This window comes from Diabrotica virgifera, chromosome 6, assembly GCF_917563875.1.
Source record: "Diabrotica virgifera virgifera chromosome 6, PGI_DIABVI_V3a".
Taxonomy (NCBI): Eukaryota; Metazoa; Arthropoda; class Insecta; order Coleoptera; family Chrysomelidae; genus Diabrotica; species Diabrotica virgifera.
Genome location: NC_065448.1, coordinates 13215801 through 13233303, shown reverse-complemented (window position 1 = coordinate 13233303; position 17503 = coordinate 13215801). Strand labels below are relative to the sequence as shown.

The following is a 17503-nucleotide window of genomic DNA, read 5'->3' as shown; positions in this document are numbered from 1 at the left end:
TCATTTCCGAGAAAAGTTGAACATAAAAGTTGCGTAATTAAATTTCCTACAACATAGAATTGGTTAAAAATTAAAAAAATAGTCACCCTTGTTTCAAAATAGCAATAATTGCGAAAAAACCATACAAAAACAAGTATTCGAATTTTAAGTTTTTCAACCATTTATGCTACACTTAGGGCCTTCATATTTTATCCAGAAAAACTTTATAATATAGTAAAACAACACTGTAAATTTCATTAAGATCGGTTTAATAGATTTTGCAAAATAAATTTTGCAATCCAGCTTTCGCAGAAAAAATTCATTTTTTTTTAAATATTGCAGGACTGAAAATAAAGCAGATAGCAAGTTGAATTTTTTTTTGCTTATAGAAGTGTACTGTACCTTTCATTTTCAATTATGCAAAATTTCATAATGCAAAATTAAAATCGATTAATTACTACGGCGTCAGGAAATTTTTTAAATAAACATTAATTTTTGGTGCTACGCGCAGGACAGCGGTGTTCGATTCACATAAGTTGATTTCCACCAAAATTTGTTCCAATCTTTATCTAATATATTATTTTCTTACTCTATATTTTGTTGCATTTTAATATTTTAATTCCACAAAAATCAAACTAATTTTATTATTGTTTGTGAAATATTGTTTAAACAATTGCATATGTTTAAAAATAATAAACTTTTATTCACAAGTTAAAATATATGAACAAAGAAAGTTTTTGCTAAAAAAAGTGTTATTTGAAAAGATAAAGTATGTGTTTTTGTTTTGCAATAAACAAATTTATTTATTTATATCGAAATGTAATAAAAATTAAAATGTATCAATCATTATCCAAGGTCATTGGAATGCTCAATCAGACCAAAGTATCCGCTGTCCTGCGCGTAGCACCAATAATTAATGTTTATTTAAAAAAATTCCTGACGCCGTGGTGGTTAATCGATTTTAATTTTGCAAATTGCAAATGAAAGTTACAGTACACTTCTATAAGCAAAAAAAATTTCAACTTGCTATCTGCTTTATTTTTAGTCCTGTAACATTTTGAAAAAATGAATTTTTTTTGCGAAAGCTGGATTGCAAAATTTATTTTGCAAAATTTATTGAACCGATCTTAATGAAATTTACAGTATTGTTTTAGTATATCATAAAGTTTTTCTGGGTGAAATATGAAGGTCCTAAGTGTAGCATAAATGATTGAAAAACGTAAAATGCGAATACTTGTTTTTGCATGGTTATTTCGCAATTATTGCTATTTTGCAACAAGGGTGACTATTTTTTAAATTTTCGTCCAATTCTATATTGTAGAAAATTTAATTACGCAACTTTTATGTTTATTCAACTTTTCTCGGAAATGAATACTTTTAAAGTTATAATCAAAAAACGAAGAAAAAAATCGAATTTTTCCTTCATGTTTTGACATTTTAATTATTTAAACAATGTTCCGGACCTTTGTGAGAGGGTGGATAACTCAAATATTATTATTTGAGTTATTTTCAAGCAATTTCTGCAAAAAAATTTGAGTCACCTCTCAACGTCCAAATGTACTAATATTTTTACAGATGAGCCCTGGTCTAAATAGCTTCACAACAACAATAGTGTCAACATTTTATAAACGTCATTAGTGTCAAAATTTCATAACAATGGAGTAAACTATAAACTTGCCTGACGTTAAACCAATTACAAACAAGCATTACGGAGCGGTAAATTTAAATTAGTACTTCTCCGGGTTTAAAAACAGCGCATAGTAATACTCGATATCATGTTCAAGCTGTTTAATGTTGAGTCCGTGGATCTCCTCAATTACAGTCTAAATTACCAAATTACAGTCTAAATTAGCAATCCTCATCCAAAAAAACGTAAAATTATCAATTTTAAACTAAAAATTATAAAAAATGAATAACCATTTTCAATTTTTTATTTATTTTTTTTTTCATTTTTTATTTACATTTACTCTGTGTGGAGTATGAAGGGAACCATTCTCGTTGGAACTTGACCGCGCTGAGCAGATGTGACGTGAATTGTAAATTGTAGAATTCCCTCATCTTCCTTAGTCTCAGCATCCGTATGGCTTGCAAATTGTAGAAGCCTCGGAGGTGTAACCAGAGAAGATTCCCATTGTTTTCATTCTGGTGGGATATTCTATATGCCATTAGAGTGAAAACTTAGTCTTTTTAAAAATTATAAAAATATACTAAATTATTGCTAAAATCAAAATCCACATTTAAACTTTAAACACTAAGGTATCTCGGAAACTACCAATATTTGGGCAAGACGTCTTTTGAGGTCTAGAATCTACAACTCATAGATTAAACATTTTTAAGAAATCACCCTGTATTATAACGCCAATACTTATTTCATTTTCAGTGGACGTTATAGGTCTGGATCCCGCGTATGAAAAAAAAGTTGATTAATAGCAACCTGAAAATTTGTTAATAGCTTAAGGGTGTCTAGTCGGACAAACTTTGATGTATGGGAACACTGGGACAGGGGAAGTTTTAATTGTGGAACAGGTTAAACATTTGGAAAGTCAGACTACGACAACGTCCCATGTATTTTGTCGGACAGAACTTCCAATTAATTTGTTACCCTTTCATTAAACTGTCCTGCAAAAATCAGACTGCTATTACTTATCACCAACTGGGCATTTTAATGAGTGGAACACGTAGAACATGTCAAATGACAGGAATTATGACAGGTGACAAATAGCAGTCTGATTTCTGCATGAGAGTTTAAAGAAAGGGTAACAAATCAATTGGAAGTTCTGTCCGACAAAATACATGGGACGTTTTCGTGGTCTGACGTTCCAAATTTTTAAATTGTTCCACAATTAAAACTTCCCCTGTTCCATACATATCTTCCTTCGCATTTTCCATACATGTCCCATACATCCAAGTTTGTCCGACTAGACACTCTTAAGCTATTAACAAATTTGCAGCTTGCTATTTATCAACTTTTTTTCATACGCGGGATCCAGACCTATTATTGACAGGTTTCAATGTATACTTTTTTACCAGCTTCAAAATTTAGTAGCACTTTTTCTTCGTTCTTTTTATAATTAATAAATAAATTGTATTATTGTTATTTTTTTTATAAATTTTCAACGTTCTATTGTACATCTCTCTTCTCCTATTATAGCAAAATAACGTTAGAGGTCATTGTAGAACGCTGAAGAGAATGTTTTAGCTCCGCTACAGCAATAATGCGCTTTTATCCTACTTTCATAGTATACCCAGCGGAAAAGAAAACTGCCTTGTGGCGAAAACAGAACATCTACACAATCTACAGCGTTTCTACGTCACCGCCTTACGTCAAAAAGCTCGAACCGTTTATTTAGCCTACCTACAACACAAAACAAAAATTCATATTCACCTGTTAAAAACCGTTACAAAGCGCCCCTGTCAGCTTCGCTCACCCACAACTTGAAACTTGTCAGTTTTTGAGTCACTCTGTACACCTGTGTCTAAATAGAACGATAATTTCAAACCCTACTTTTTTTAAAAGTTTTTATTTTTTAGTTTTTTCTATTATTTAACGCCACTAAACAATTGAGACATTGTTGAAATCTGTTGAATACACTTTGGAATATTTGAAATAATTCGGTTCATTGTACCAAAAACGAACTACATATAGAGAAATGTATGAACACTGGAGGAATCGGCACTTTTAACTTGTGAACTAAACATCCACTGTTGAGAAACCTATCGGTTGCGCATGCGCAACTAGAATAAAACGAGAATTTGGTTGAACGCAGTGTTGCCAATGTTTAAAAATTTTCAGGAAAAAGGGGATATTGGACAATTTTGGACTACTGTAAAATGGAAAATTGTAGATTTTGCTGAGATTTTGATTAAGATAATAGTAAACTTCCCAATCTCCGATACTTTTAACGTAGCAAAAATAATACAGAAGAAGTAAAAAGAGTGATAAAGGATAATTTCAGTCAAATTTATTAGGCTACGATAAACAGACAACATGCTGGAATTATAGAACAGGGTAATTGGCGAATAAACATCCTTTTCGTAATACTCTTTGATGCAGGTATCTAACAACTGCTTTTGATAAAGGAAATAGATTCGTCTGGAAATTACAATCATTTCATATCATGGCGCCAACTCTGAATTTTGCTTAATAACGGCGTAAATTGATATAAATCTAAAATCAAATGGGTATGTAAACGAGCGAGAGAAAATATATTATGCGAATCGGCGCTTCAAAAATCTTTCTACAGGAAGCCAGAGGCTTACTCTTATCTTACAGATAATAAAGTAGGTATAATTTGGTCAGTCGTTCCAAAGTATGTAGTTCTTCTAATCAGCTGAGCTCACGCTGGGTTAAGCTGTTTTAAATAGCGATTTAGTCCAGGGTAATAATGTTTTTTCCATGACATTCGAGCAGCCAGGGTACTGAAGCGTTTTTCGACAGGTAATACCTAGAAGAGCAAATTGTAACTATTTCCTGCTTAGGACCTGGCGGCCATTTTTATTTATAAACAATTAAGGGTAAAAAAAATGGCATTTTTCACTTTTTTTTCAAATCAATGGAAAACAGGGAAACTTATGGTTTTTTTAGTACAAATATCTTCGAGATTAAGGAAAAAGCTTTAAAATGACGTATTACAAAGTTTGATATACTCATTTATTGTTAATTTAATTGCGAAAAAAGGTCGGAATTGCAAAAAAAATTATTTTTGCAATAACTGTTGTAAAAATTAGTGTACAGCTTTGAAATTTTTGTCAAATAAGGGTTCTTTGGTGCTTAATATGTGATAAAAATTTCAAAGCGATTCATTCAATTGTTTAAATTTTATTCAAATTGTTTATCCCAGAGAGCATTTTTTTTGCAATAACATAAGTCAGAAGAAAATGACGTTAGAACCATTCCACAGGTGTCAAATGAAAGAGCATGAGCTATATTTTCAACTTGGTTTAAAAAAAGTGAATAAAAAAATGCATTTATTAGTAATAAATAATTATGCAAAAGTATCGTAAATCTTTCCTTATAAAATTTTTATTTTGTTATATAAGAAATTATACATATTTATTAAATTTTATTATCAATTATGATACAGAAAACATTACTTGGTAGTTGTGCACTTAAAACGGGGTAAAAAAGTAAATTTTTTTGGAAAAAGTTATTCAAAAAGTTTATAAAGAAAAATTGACGATAATTTGCATAACTATTTATTACTAATAAATGCATTTTTTATTCACTTTTTTAAACCATGTTGAAAAAGTAGCTCATGCTCTTCATTTGACACCTGTGGAATGGTTCTAAGTTCATTTTTTCTGACTTATGTTATTGCAAAAAATGCTCTCTGGGATAAACAATTTAAATAAAATTTAAACAATTGAATGAATCGCTTTGAAATTTTTATCACATATTAAGCACCAAAGAACCCTCATTTGACAAAAATTTCAAAGCTGTACACTAATTTTTACAACAGTTATTGAGAAAATATATTTTTGTGCAATTCCGAGCTTTTTTCGCAATTACATATCAGAGGATATCAAACTTTGTAATACGTCATTTTAAAGCTTTTTCCTTAATCTCGAAGATATTTGTACTAAAAAAATCATAAGTTTCTCTGTTTTCCGTTGATTTGAAAAAAAAAGGGAAAATTTTTTGACAGTTAATTGTTCATAAATAAAAATGGCCGCCGGATCCTACGCAGGAAATAATTATAATTTGTTCCTATAGGTATTACCTGTCGAAAAAACGCTTCAGTACCCTGGCTGCTGAAGTGTCACGAACAGGGTATATTTTTTCTTATTACCCTGGCCTAACTAGACTAATATTATTTATGAATGAGAGTTTTATATTTAACTTTAATTACAAGTTACGAGGTCACAAATCAAAATTAAGAGTTGGCGCAATGATATGAAATGGTTGTAATTTCAAGACTAATTTATTCATGTAAATTTTATCGCATTTGATTGACATTATATTTTCAATAACATGTGTGCGGTGTCCTTTGGGGATAATAATCTGCAAGAAATAAAATCTGCAAAATATTAAACGTCACTTATTAATTATAAACAATATTGTAAGCAACGCAAAATCGCTATTTGATTTTTAGTTCTAAAAATGAAGACCGGCAAATTATATATGTATATGGAAATCTAATACAATTTTATTAAAGAAGCATAGAAAATCATATAAAATTACTAAAAAGTATTAATAACTTTGCTAAAAATGCACAAAAATCATAGCAGTATGTCAACTAAAACTGCACTGTCACAAGGGTAGTTGCCAAACTCGTCCGATACGTCTTAAGGTGGGAAAGAATCAATATAATGTAAATTTATAGGTTTCTATCGCTAAATTTCCCACCTCTACTAGTTTCATCTCTTTTTATCACACAACTTAATATTTTTTCCATCTTTTGCGTTATTTGGCTGGTTATTAGCGCAATCATCACCTGTATACAGTGCACCAGCGCTAATAACCGGCAAAATAACGCAAAAGATGGGAAACATAATACATTGTGAAGTAAAAAAGATGAAAAAATAATGTATTGTGTAAGAACGAACAACCACTCATCGCTAGAATTCTACACAAGACAGGTGTAAGACAAGGTGGTGTCCTAATGCCTTTGTTATTCATCAATTTAATGAACGAAATTGCAAAAGAATGTAGGGACAAGGTGAACAAATCTATGGTTGGGTTGTATAAACTACACCAAATATACGTGTCAGAGCTGATACATATATTCCGATGACCTGGTACTTGTAGTAAAATCAGAGAAAGACTTACAAGTGAATGTGAATATTTGGAATGAAGCTTTTAAGAAATTGGGGATGAAAATAAATATTGAAAAAACAGAAGCTTTAGTAATATCGAAAACTCAAGGAAAATATAAATATAAAGCTAAATAATAAGACCTTGAAGTCCTCTACACAAGTTGAAGACTTCAGGTATCTAAAAAAGGATTTTGGCGCCCCTTAAGGTATTTTGGTTCATGTTTATTTATTTATTTCTTTGAAGGTAGGTGCTTTGGTAGGTGCTTGAAATAAGGAAAAAAAACAACTTTAGAAGTCATACTTAACAAATGGTTTTCCCCGAAAAGTGCTTAATTTTTAGAATATTTCACGTAGAAATATTCGATTTGAAATTTGACGAATAAGAATGTATTTTTCATGAGCTTAAATTTTGGATTTACTAGGTATGTAGACTTCATGAACATACAATTTTTTCGTTTTTTATAAGGTATGTTCTTGATAACAAAATACTTTTCGATAAAATACTTAATTTTTGAGATATTTGCGAAAAACCGCCTAAAAACGTGTTTTTTTTTTGTTGAAAAATAAATATTTCCACTCGCAAATAACTCGGAAAAGTATTGATTTAGTTATAAAACTCTATAGAACAAAATTTGCTTATAATTAGTCAGTTTATCCATTTCCGAACTTATTTTAAACCTATATTTTTTCGTCCCCGAGAAGGGGTAACTTTCACCTCTCAAGCAAAAGTAACCAACGCCATAAGTACAACTTTGAAGTGAAGGGAAGTAGGTCCTAAATCCAGATTTTCATACAATTCGGTGCTGACCCTAAAAATTACACCCTATCGCCGTATTTCACTGGGCCATAGGTACAATAAAAAAATAAATAATAGCTATTAATAATAATTGTATTCTTTTTCTCATGATCATCTTTCAGTGCGTCACAGTTTTTCGATTTCTCTCTAACGCATTAAATTGTATGTGACAGAAAAAAAGGCACGTCTGGGAATACTTCGGTAATTATTCTAGTTCGGTGATTATTCTAGTTGTCGATAGATGGCGCCATAATCAAAAAAGAATTATTTATTAAATAAAATAATAATATTATCAATATAATCTGTACAATTTATAAGACTATACAAATGAAAGAAAATACCATTTTATAAATGCAATAGACACAATTGATTTGGTTTTATTCCAAATTGAAAATAAAATTTGACAACTGTCAGATTTAACTAAAATGTCACGTTAGAATAAATGTCATAAATATGTATTATCACGGACTTACCTTTTTTTCTATAATTTGTGACGCACTGAAAAATGTTCATGAAAAGGAGAATAGTAGCAATATTTTATATTGCTAGCCCAGGCAATCTTTCTTGAAGAATTGCCCTTAAATAATTTTTAATAATTTTTAACTTTGAAAATCATCGCTCGCCAAAAGCTACAAATTAGACAATGTCAAAAGAATTCTTAGTGAAATACGTACGTCTGAAAGAGTGGAGATTATTTTTTTCAAATATACTGGGTGTTTGGTAAAGAATGGGCCACAGCTTAACCTTAGATTCGTGGGCTTAAAATAGGTCGATTTAAACTAACTTACCTTAGTACGAAAGTTGATAATAACCGAAATACAGGGTGTCAAAGTTAAACTGTTATGTTATTTATTCTTGGCATGGAATAACAACACGAAATTTGGTAGGCGGGGGTTTTTTGGGACGAGAAATCGAAATTCGCCACCAAAAATAATGTATTGCCCAGAGGGCGCCACATACGTCTTTCAGCGCTCTTTAATATTTTATTTTTTTTTATCCCCCATTCTACATACTTTTTGAATCAAAACTTTTATTCGCTTAATATTTTTACTTAAAAAAGGTATACTACATTCATCTCGCTAAACTCAACCGTTCTCGTGATAAACGCAGTTTAAACTGCGATGCAACACAATTTTTTGCATAATACCATTGTAGTTATATCCGAAAAATAAACTTTAAATCATAATAATTTCCACAAATGTATCGCAATTTTTTTTTAAATTTCGGGTGTAACTACAATGATATTATGCAAAAAATTATCTTACACCGCAAAATTAAAATGCGTTTATCTCGAAAACAGTTGCGTTTGTCAAATTTTAACTTTGACACCCTGTATTTCGGTTATTATCAACTTTCGTACTAAGGTTAGTTAGCTTTAATCAACCTATTTTAAGCCCAGAAATCTAAGATTAAGCTATGGCCCATTCTTTACCAAACACCCTGCATATTGTAAAATATTTAAGTGGTCAGTCTCAAGTAATGAAAATAACTTTGACGCTTTAATTTGAAAACAAATGATTGGAGTCTATATCCTTATATCCTGATCTGTCAGTCGTTCTTCAGGAACAAAACAACGTTATAAAGATCGCTGTCAATTAATTTAAATATGTTTTGTGTGTATTTATACCTAATCCTATTTAATTTCTCAACTTTTGTTTTAAAATGAATTTTTTTCCAATTTTTGTCCCTGGATTTTGGCGCCCCTAAAGGATGGCCATGTGCATTGCACACTTTGCACATATGGTAGCGGGGGCCCTGAGCGTAAGCGCAAAATTTCGGACCAATGGTTTTTAAATGTACATATTAATCTTTTTCGAATCTGAAGAAAACTGATAAATATTTTGAAAAATTTAAACGCAAAATGAAAGATAACATTATTACCGAGGGCAGAAAGTCCCTTAGACTAAACAACAAGTTTCTTTTGAATAAGCTATTTAAAATTAAAAGTCGCACTGAATTTTCGCCCTTGTAACTTATTAAAATAAACATTATAGAAGTTTTCAGGGACTTTCGGCTCTCGGTAAGAACAAGAACGTAATCTTTCATTCTGGATTTAAATTTTTCCAAAAATGCTTACCTATTAGTTTTCTCAGGATTCGAAAAAAAATGAATGCATTTAAAAAGCATTGACCCGAAATTTTGCGCCTACGCTCTTAAATAAGAGTTTTATTGAGAACAAGGAAGTAAGCCTGAAAACAAAAATGAAAATATTAAAAAATGTATAGGAAGATAAATGGTAAAAAGTGGACAGTGAATGACAAAATTTGTAGTAAAATTCAAGCATGCGAAATACGATATTTGCAAGCGGTAACCGGGGTGACCAGAGACCAGACGTGATATAAGAAACCAAGACATACGTGAAAGGTGTGGAATCAGAATGACCTTAGAAAGCCTTGAAACGAAACAGTTATCGTGGTTTGGCCATATGGCGAGAATGAGTGAAGGTAGAACTGTAAAGAGGGTATAGAAAACTGCATCAGATAAAAAACGACGAAGAAGCGAGCAAGGAAGAACATGGAAGGCGGATATTGGAAAGGCTTGCGCCAAAAGAAATCTTGGGTGGAGACAGGCAGAGAGACTAGCTATTGACCGAAAGGCATGGAGAGGAGGAGAGGTCTGATTTCTCCACTTACCTACATCGACAACGTAGGTAAGGTATAAGAGGATGGCTTAAGTAAGTAGTAAGTAACTTTATAATATATTATGTAGAAATAAAGTTTAGACAATTGAGGCCCTCCGAGCAACAGGCCCTCAAGCCGCAAATTGAGCATTTTTAGATTAATATATCAATAAAAGCAGCAACATTAAATCTTCGGATTAACAGGGGTCTTCACAATTTACCTTTAATTTGGCTAAATGGCACTCGCCATCCCATAAACATAATGGAAATACGAATGCAAATATTGATTGCATTTATCTCAAAACCTCTGGGGTTAAGCGACTGTTGCTCTGATAGCCTCAATTTAATTGGCTACAAATAATGTCTTATAAAATTTTCTGTAGGGTTGTTAGTTTACGAGATATAGCGCGAAATAGGCTAATAAACCATAAATCATGTATTATGATGACTAGCTATGAATGTTAAACAGATGTATGAGTGAAGTTGCAAACAATACGTCAGTACGGGAAAAATAATGAGGCGACAAATTGTCTGTTAGGAATTTGCATTAGCTTAGCACAAAAGATCAAAACATCAAAAACATATAGATACGTCAGAGAACGAATTCGTACAAATAAAGTGATTATTATCAGTATTAACTAAAAATAGATAAGTGATCAGCGAGAACTTTATGAAACTAGCAATAAAAGTAACACCACTTACAAAATATCTTCTAAACAAATAATACATATTAAATTAATGCATTTAAAAAAAATAATATTAAATACATGGACAAGAAATGGTTACGAAATAAAATAAAAATAAGCGAAACACCACTCCCCAACGAATTACGAATTTATAAAATTAAAATAAACATATAACTTAATGGTGGGGGAGCCCAAGCGGGGATTTCTGCAGTTACTCGAGCGCGTCAGATTACATGGGGAGAAACCTTGTACCCTGAAAATGTACCTCTACCATATATTGGCTCTTAATGCAGGGGAGTTCGTTAAGGGGGGGCCGAAAAAAAAAATCTATCCTTAGAAAAACTCGAAATCGTCAGATTAAGATTATAGGTAAGTTAAGTACATGCAAAACAGTGTATATTTCAAAAATATAACGATTTGAGCGGGGCGTAAGGAAATGGGTGAGTCCCATAGTTTCACAAGAAAATATCGAATATTTCGCGAAATGAATGACTGATCAAAAAACCAAAAAAATACGTGTTCAATATTTTTCAAAAATCTATAGAATAATACCAAACACGACTTCCCACGGAGAGGGGTGGGGGGTAAATTTAATATTTTAAATACGAATCCCACGATATTTCGCGAAATGAAGATTATATCGAAAAACTGAAAAATACACTTATTCAATATTTTTGATAAATATATCGAATGGCACTAAACACGACCCCCATGGAAGTGGGGTGGGGGTCACTTTAAAATCTTAAATGGGAGCCCCCATTTTTTATTGGAGATTTGGATTCCTTACGTAAAAATAAGTAACTTTTATTCGAGACATTTTTTCGAATTATGGATAGATGGTGCTATGATCTAAAAAAACGATTGTTGGAAATGAAAAATTAAATTAAAAATGGAAAGTCCCCACTAAAATGGAAAACTTTACTTAATTTTTTTTTGGTTTTAGAGTTTTAGGACCTACTCTTCACAACGCAATAGGTCCCCATAACGCTCGAGTGACTGCACATTTAGCATACTTTGCTCCCCTACCATAAATCTTATTGTGTTATGCTGAAATCGTTCCCTTGCGCTTGCAGTCCATAATAGTAATAATTTATAATATATGGTTTTAATGTATACCATATACATGGATATGAAATTTAATAGTTGCCCTGCACGTAAATGTAAATAAAACATACACAATACATTTTAATGTACAATATGTTCAGATGTTTATATACAAATTAAGCATGTTTATATACAAAAGAATGATGCTCCACCTACCTATTATATCAGTCTATAAACAGACATGAAATCATCTTATACAAATATAAATATTGTAAAGAATCTTCTTACCAATGGCCGGAAACTTGACAACGTCACGCTAGATGTGACGTTGTTTCACTCATTGGTTTGTTCGAGGTGGAATTTTGTCATGTATAAGGGTAGAGGTGGGAAATAGAGCGTTGGAATGTAGAGGTTGCAACGATGGGAAAGAGGCTAGTTATGGGTACAGTATGTGTACGTATTTTGTATGTGGAATCTGTTGTCTGGGTTTTGGATTGAAGGTAGTGGTTTGTAGGAGATACAGGGTGTTGCTGAATTCCACCGAGAGCTCTGTCTTTAAAAGCTCTCGTTAATTGATAGATATTATTAATAGTTTCTTCGTTAAAAGGAAAACTTTGCACATAAGTGTAAAGCTTGATCATGCTTTCTTTTCTTCAAAAGTTAATTTTTTTAAGTAAAAAAAGAATACATAATGGGAGAAAAACAACTCAAAATAATCTGCTTAATATTGCATCGTCGACAGGCAATGCAATACCTACTGATCTTTCAAAGTGAAGATGAAAATTTAAAATGTTAATTTCCCCAAAAAAGACTAAATGCACAGTTATCAGCAAATCTACCTTCTTCTTCTTTAAGTGCCATCTCCGCGACGAATGTTGGCAATCATCATGGCTATTTTGACCTTCGAGGCAGCTGCTCTGAACAGTTGCCTTGAGCTGCAACCAAACCACTCTCTCAGGTTCCTCAACCAGGAAACGCGTCTCTATTTTTCCTTGAATTATGAGGCTCAAGGCGTTATATCTTTCGCCTCCAATGCCTCAATCGTAGCCGGTTTGATCATGTAAACTTTTGACTTTAGGTAGCCCCAGAGGCAAACGACTAGACGTGTGATGTCACAGGATATAGGCGGCCAAGTTACTGGTCCGAAGCGTGAAATAAATTGCTCACCGAACGGTTTTCTCAGTAAAGCCATGCTTTTACGGGATGTATGGCAGTCGGCGCCATATTTTTGGAATAAAATGTCACTTAAACTTCAATTTCTGGTACCAAATAGTCCGTTATCATGGCGCGATAATGGTCTCCATTCATAGTATCATTCTGGCCGTTCATAATACCACACCAAACAGTGGTTTTTTCTGAATGTATTGGCAACTCTTGAACCTCTTTGGGTAGCTCATCAACACAAATACGGGCATTTTGTTTATTCACGTCCTCATTAAGCCAAAAACGGGTCTTATCGGAAAACATTAAATTTTTTTTTGCTCTAAGGACCCGAAACACATTCCTCATTGAACGCCTATTTTCATAATACAGCTAAATAATTTCTAGACGTTCTGCCGAGTTAAGTCTTTCTAGGATGAAATGTCAAACAATACTGAATAAGAAAGCAACTTTAGGTGATACCCAGGGCCGTGCGGTGCTATGATGCGGTGAGGCAGTCGCATCAGGCGGCATCACAAAGGGGGCGGCATAATCATTAAAATAAAAATACAAATTGAACCATTCAATAATTAAAAATATTTATATAGGACCAAGTGTCAGCCGAAAGTATAAATATTATATATACAATGCTTATCTATTTCTATAATTTCTTTGTTATTCCGACATTGAGGTATACGATTTATGGATTTAGTTGAGCGCTCATCAAAGGAAGTATGACCTGACAGCGTAACTCTATTATTTTAATATTACAAGGGCGGTGATTGTGGATATTTTGCTCACTGAAAATATTTGAATATTTAGTATTAATTGCTCTTCAGTAGTTGCAATCGATTGTGTTGTGTTCGCATTTATTCAAATTCAGTTTTGTTTTTAAAAAAATCAGGTAAGTGAAATTTATTTGCATTTTGTCAAAGAAAATTGTTTGGAAAATATTTATATTTAACTACTTTCGCTTTGTTATTACTTTATTTTTTACTAAATTCATTTCAATAACGAGTTAAAGAAAGACACATCATATTAAAAAACTTAATAGGCTATTTATAGTAGGTATTTATTATTTTCGGTTTCAAGCAAATTTTGTTGTTTTATTTACTTTATTCAAATACTGTAATCGTATCATCCTATTTTATTATTTGCAATAACCGTCTCTTCCAGTCCTGATTGCATTTTTATTTAATTGTTTTTTTACAGTATGTAAATGGTATGGAACAAAAAAAATTGTCAATATAAAAAGAAACGCATGCAGAAAGAAGAACAAGGGAGAAAATTAAGCAATGCTATGAAAGAATTTTTGGTCTTGTTTTGACGACCGTCTACGTCATTTCGTCAATTTGACAAATAAAAATTTAGATTCTTCTCCTCCTTCTGGAGAGGAAGAAACACAAGAAATCATCAGTAGTTCCTCATGAGCCGGGAAGTAGTAGCAGTGGCTGCCAACAGATATTCAAGAAATTCCTTCTGATGCTGCTTTATGGAATATTTTTAGTATGTCTTCCGAAACACGTCAAATGGTAGTTGAGAGGGGTCCATATCAAATTTAAGAATTTTTGAAGGTGTAGGAATGAAGGTGTATGAATGTTCATTCAATACTTTCAATAGAAAAAGAATCGGATATAGAGGCAAATAATCTCCTGTCCTAAAAGAATTGCGTGATATACCTACCCCAAATTAACCATATTCCACGAAACCTTTTCCAAAATTAAAGTCAAAAGGGTAAAATTGTAATTTTTGTAAATATTATTTAATGTTAATATCTACATTTCTACATACTTCATTTATATGTTTTGTTTTTAAAATAAAAGTTTTCGTTCATTTTGTGTAGTTTAAATTAATAAAAATAAAAGTTAAGTTTCAATAATATTTAGGTAAGAGGCGGCATTTAGAAAACTTGCATCATATTGACAATATGTACCGCACGGCCCCTGGTGATACCATTCATGCACGATCTCCCAACAAATCCTCCCCAAGTATCCCTAAATGAATCACCCTTTATATTATATATTTTAAAAGGAAAATGGACTATTATGGATTTAGCAAAGTTTACCATAATAATTTTCTCCAACAGAATCAGTATTCTCATCAGAGACAACGTTAGAAACGAGAAAATAAGCATGAATGAAATAGAACTGGACAGGTCATGTGGCCCGAATCCAGAATGCATTACGGGCGATGGACCTACAAAATTTAAGTATTCCACGAGGAGACAGAAGAAGCGGAGTTAGATTACCTAAACGACGGACATACGATGTCAAAAGAATCGCCAAATTATGGGATTCCTATGTTCAACTTTGGATGCCGAAGGTTGGATCATGATTAATGAAGGTCCTACAATTAACTTTATTTATTTAATATTCTTTATCTACGTTCCACTCAATTTTACGACCTATTGTACAAAAATTACGACAATTATCTTATAGTCCAGTAAAATTTCACCTGATGTAAACAAAAAAATAACGTAATGATTTTACAAAATCATTGGCTTTTCATAGTCTCGTATTTTATACTAAGATCTCAATAAAGATGCCCTAGAAATAAACAAACCAAGATACGTTGAATGTTACAAGGAGCACTCCCGAATCATAATTTACAATGAATAAAATTTGTAAATCATTATTTGGGATTTAAAATGTATTGTTATATTCCTATTTGACATAAGAAATAAAAGTCTATAGTTATATTTAAAATTCAAATAAAAATAAAGGTTTTCGTTTTTCTCGACCGCGGGCATGTAAATTTGGAACACCCTGTATAAAACAAATTATGTATAGGTAGTTTTTAAGAAAGTGTTTCGGAGAAGTGTTTACGAACCCCAGGAACAATACGACTCAAGTAAACAATTAGAGTGATGTTTAAAAAGAAAGTGTTCGTGGAAAGGTGTGAATAACCACCGATAATTTATATTCTAGCAAATAAGATAATAGGTTATTAAATTTGTAAAGAGGGTTAATGTGGAAAGTAAAATTGAAATGGGGAATATTATTTTTTCTTGAAATCCATTAAGATATTTAGAAAAAGGAAAGTTTGTGTTGGTAAATACGGATAATTGAAAGTTGCTTTGGATTGGTTGATTTTTGAATGCTGGAAGGGGTATTTGGAAGGAGGAGAATGAATGAGCAATGAGAGTCAGTGTGTTTTGAGCGATCGAGAGGCGAAGCCCAGTTTTCGAGAAGAGTGTACAAAAAAGTGAAACGCCGGGTTGGTTAGTTTTGTCTTTAAAAAATAAAACGTAAGATATCGTGGAACGAGTGATAGACCGAGTCGAGATAGTATATAACTCCTTGAGTCTAGAGTATCCCGGTTTTGTTGAAGTGTTTGAAAAAGGTAGAACACGGCATCAGGAGAAGGCAGGAACGAGGGCTGTACGAGGCTTAGTTTTCAAAGGACCAGAGGCATTACTGGAAGACTTGGACGAGTCTTTGGATCGCAACCCAAGCAAATAGGAAACGTGTTTTGTGTGAAGACATTGTCAAATCATCAGTAAAGGTCAGTCTATTTTGTTATGACATGAATGTATGGTTTGTGTATTAAATAACACATTGAAAATTGAGCTGCACAATCACTATAAAAATTTCATCAAACCTCAATCAATTTGTTACTGATAAATCATAATAGTTCATTATAAATAAAATAAATTTGGAGACAAAAAGAAATAAGATTCCTATTTTTTAATTGTTGTATTAAATAAAGACAGAAAGATAAGATATTAGAAATATTAAGCAGTAATTGCCATTTATAGAAAATAAACGATTTTTATAATTTCTAATTGAAATCCGTATGTGTGTATTATTTTACTCTCTTTTATCTATCCCGATTAGGAACCCACTGAGAAATACTTTGAAGCCACGAAAGTAAGTAATTGATATTATAATTTAGCCCTGAGATTGACACTATATTGGTATTTGATCTGTTTGATTAATGAGATAATTATTGATTAATTAATTAAGATAAATTACATCTGAGAACATCATTAGATTTAAAAAGTAAGATCACAACAGTATATACATTGTAAATCATGATTTGCTAGTGCTCATTGTAACATTCAATGTGTCTTTGTTTGTTTATTTCTAGTGCATCTTTATTGGGATTTTAGTATAGATTTATTGTGCTAAAATACCTGGACTATTAGAGGATGATACATTTAGATATACAATCGTGTCATCAGTGCACAAATTAAGAAAGGTATTAATCTAGTATTTGTCTTTTTTATAATTTTTTTTAAATGCTGTTTTGGTGTAAATGTAAAAAATGTGGACAACTAAATCTGTGAGTTTATTTTAAATGAATAAGAATAAATCATCTAAAATGGTTGTTTCAACAACAAATAAAATGTTTTATTGGTAGTTAACGCCTAATAAACAAGCATTTGATGACCCTTTTTTATTACTTATTGAACAACAGTATCATATTACAAAAGGGCGCCGGCATTTTTGTCACTTTTAACATTTTTTATCTTGGAAAAGC

The 17503-nt window shown here is 31.9% G+C and overlaps 1 protein-coding gene across 3 annotated transcripts in view; it reads right to left on the bottom strand.

Annotated features, from left to right (window-relative positions):
• LOC114335810 (cysteine/serine-rich nuclear protein 1) overlaps positions 1-17503 on the bottom strand; it is a 194161-nt gene that overhangs the window by 65578 nt on the left and 111080 nt on the right. Inside the window, exon 1 of one of the 3 annotated variants that reach the window (XM_028286100.2) lies at positions 12098-12197. The exons of 1 other annotated variant lie outside the window; for it this stretch is intronic. The gene's annotated coding sequence lies outside the window, so the exon portion shown is untranslated. Of the gene's footprint in view, positions 1-3364; positions 3696-12097; positions 12198-17503 lie in introns of those variants that run through there. One more of the 3 variants, XM_028286099.2, reaches the window with a different exon arrangement.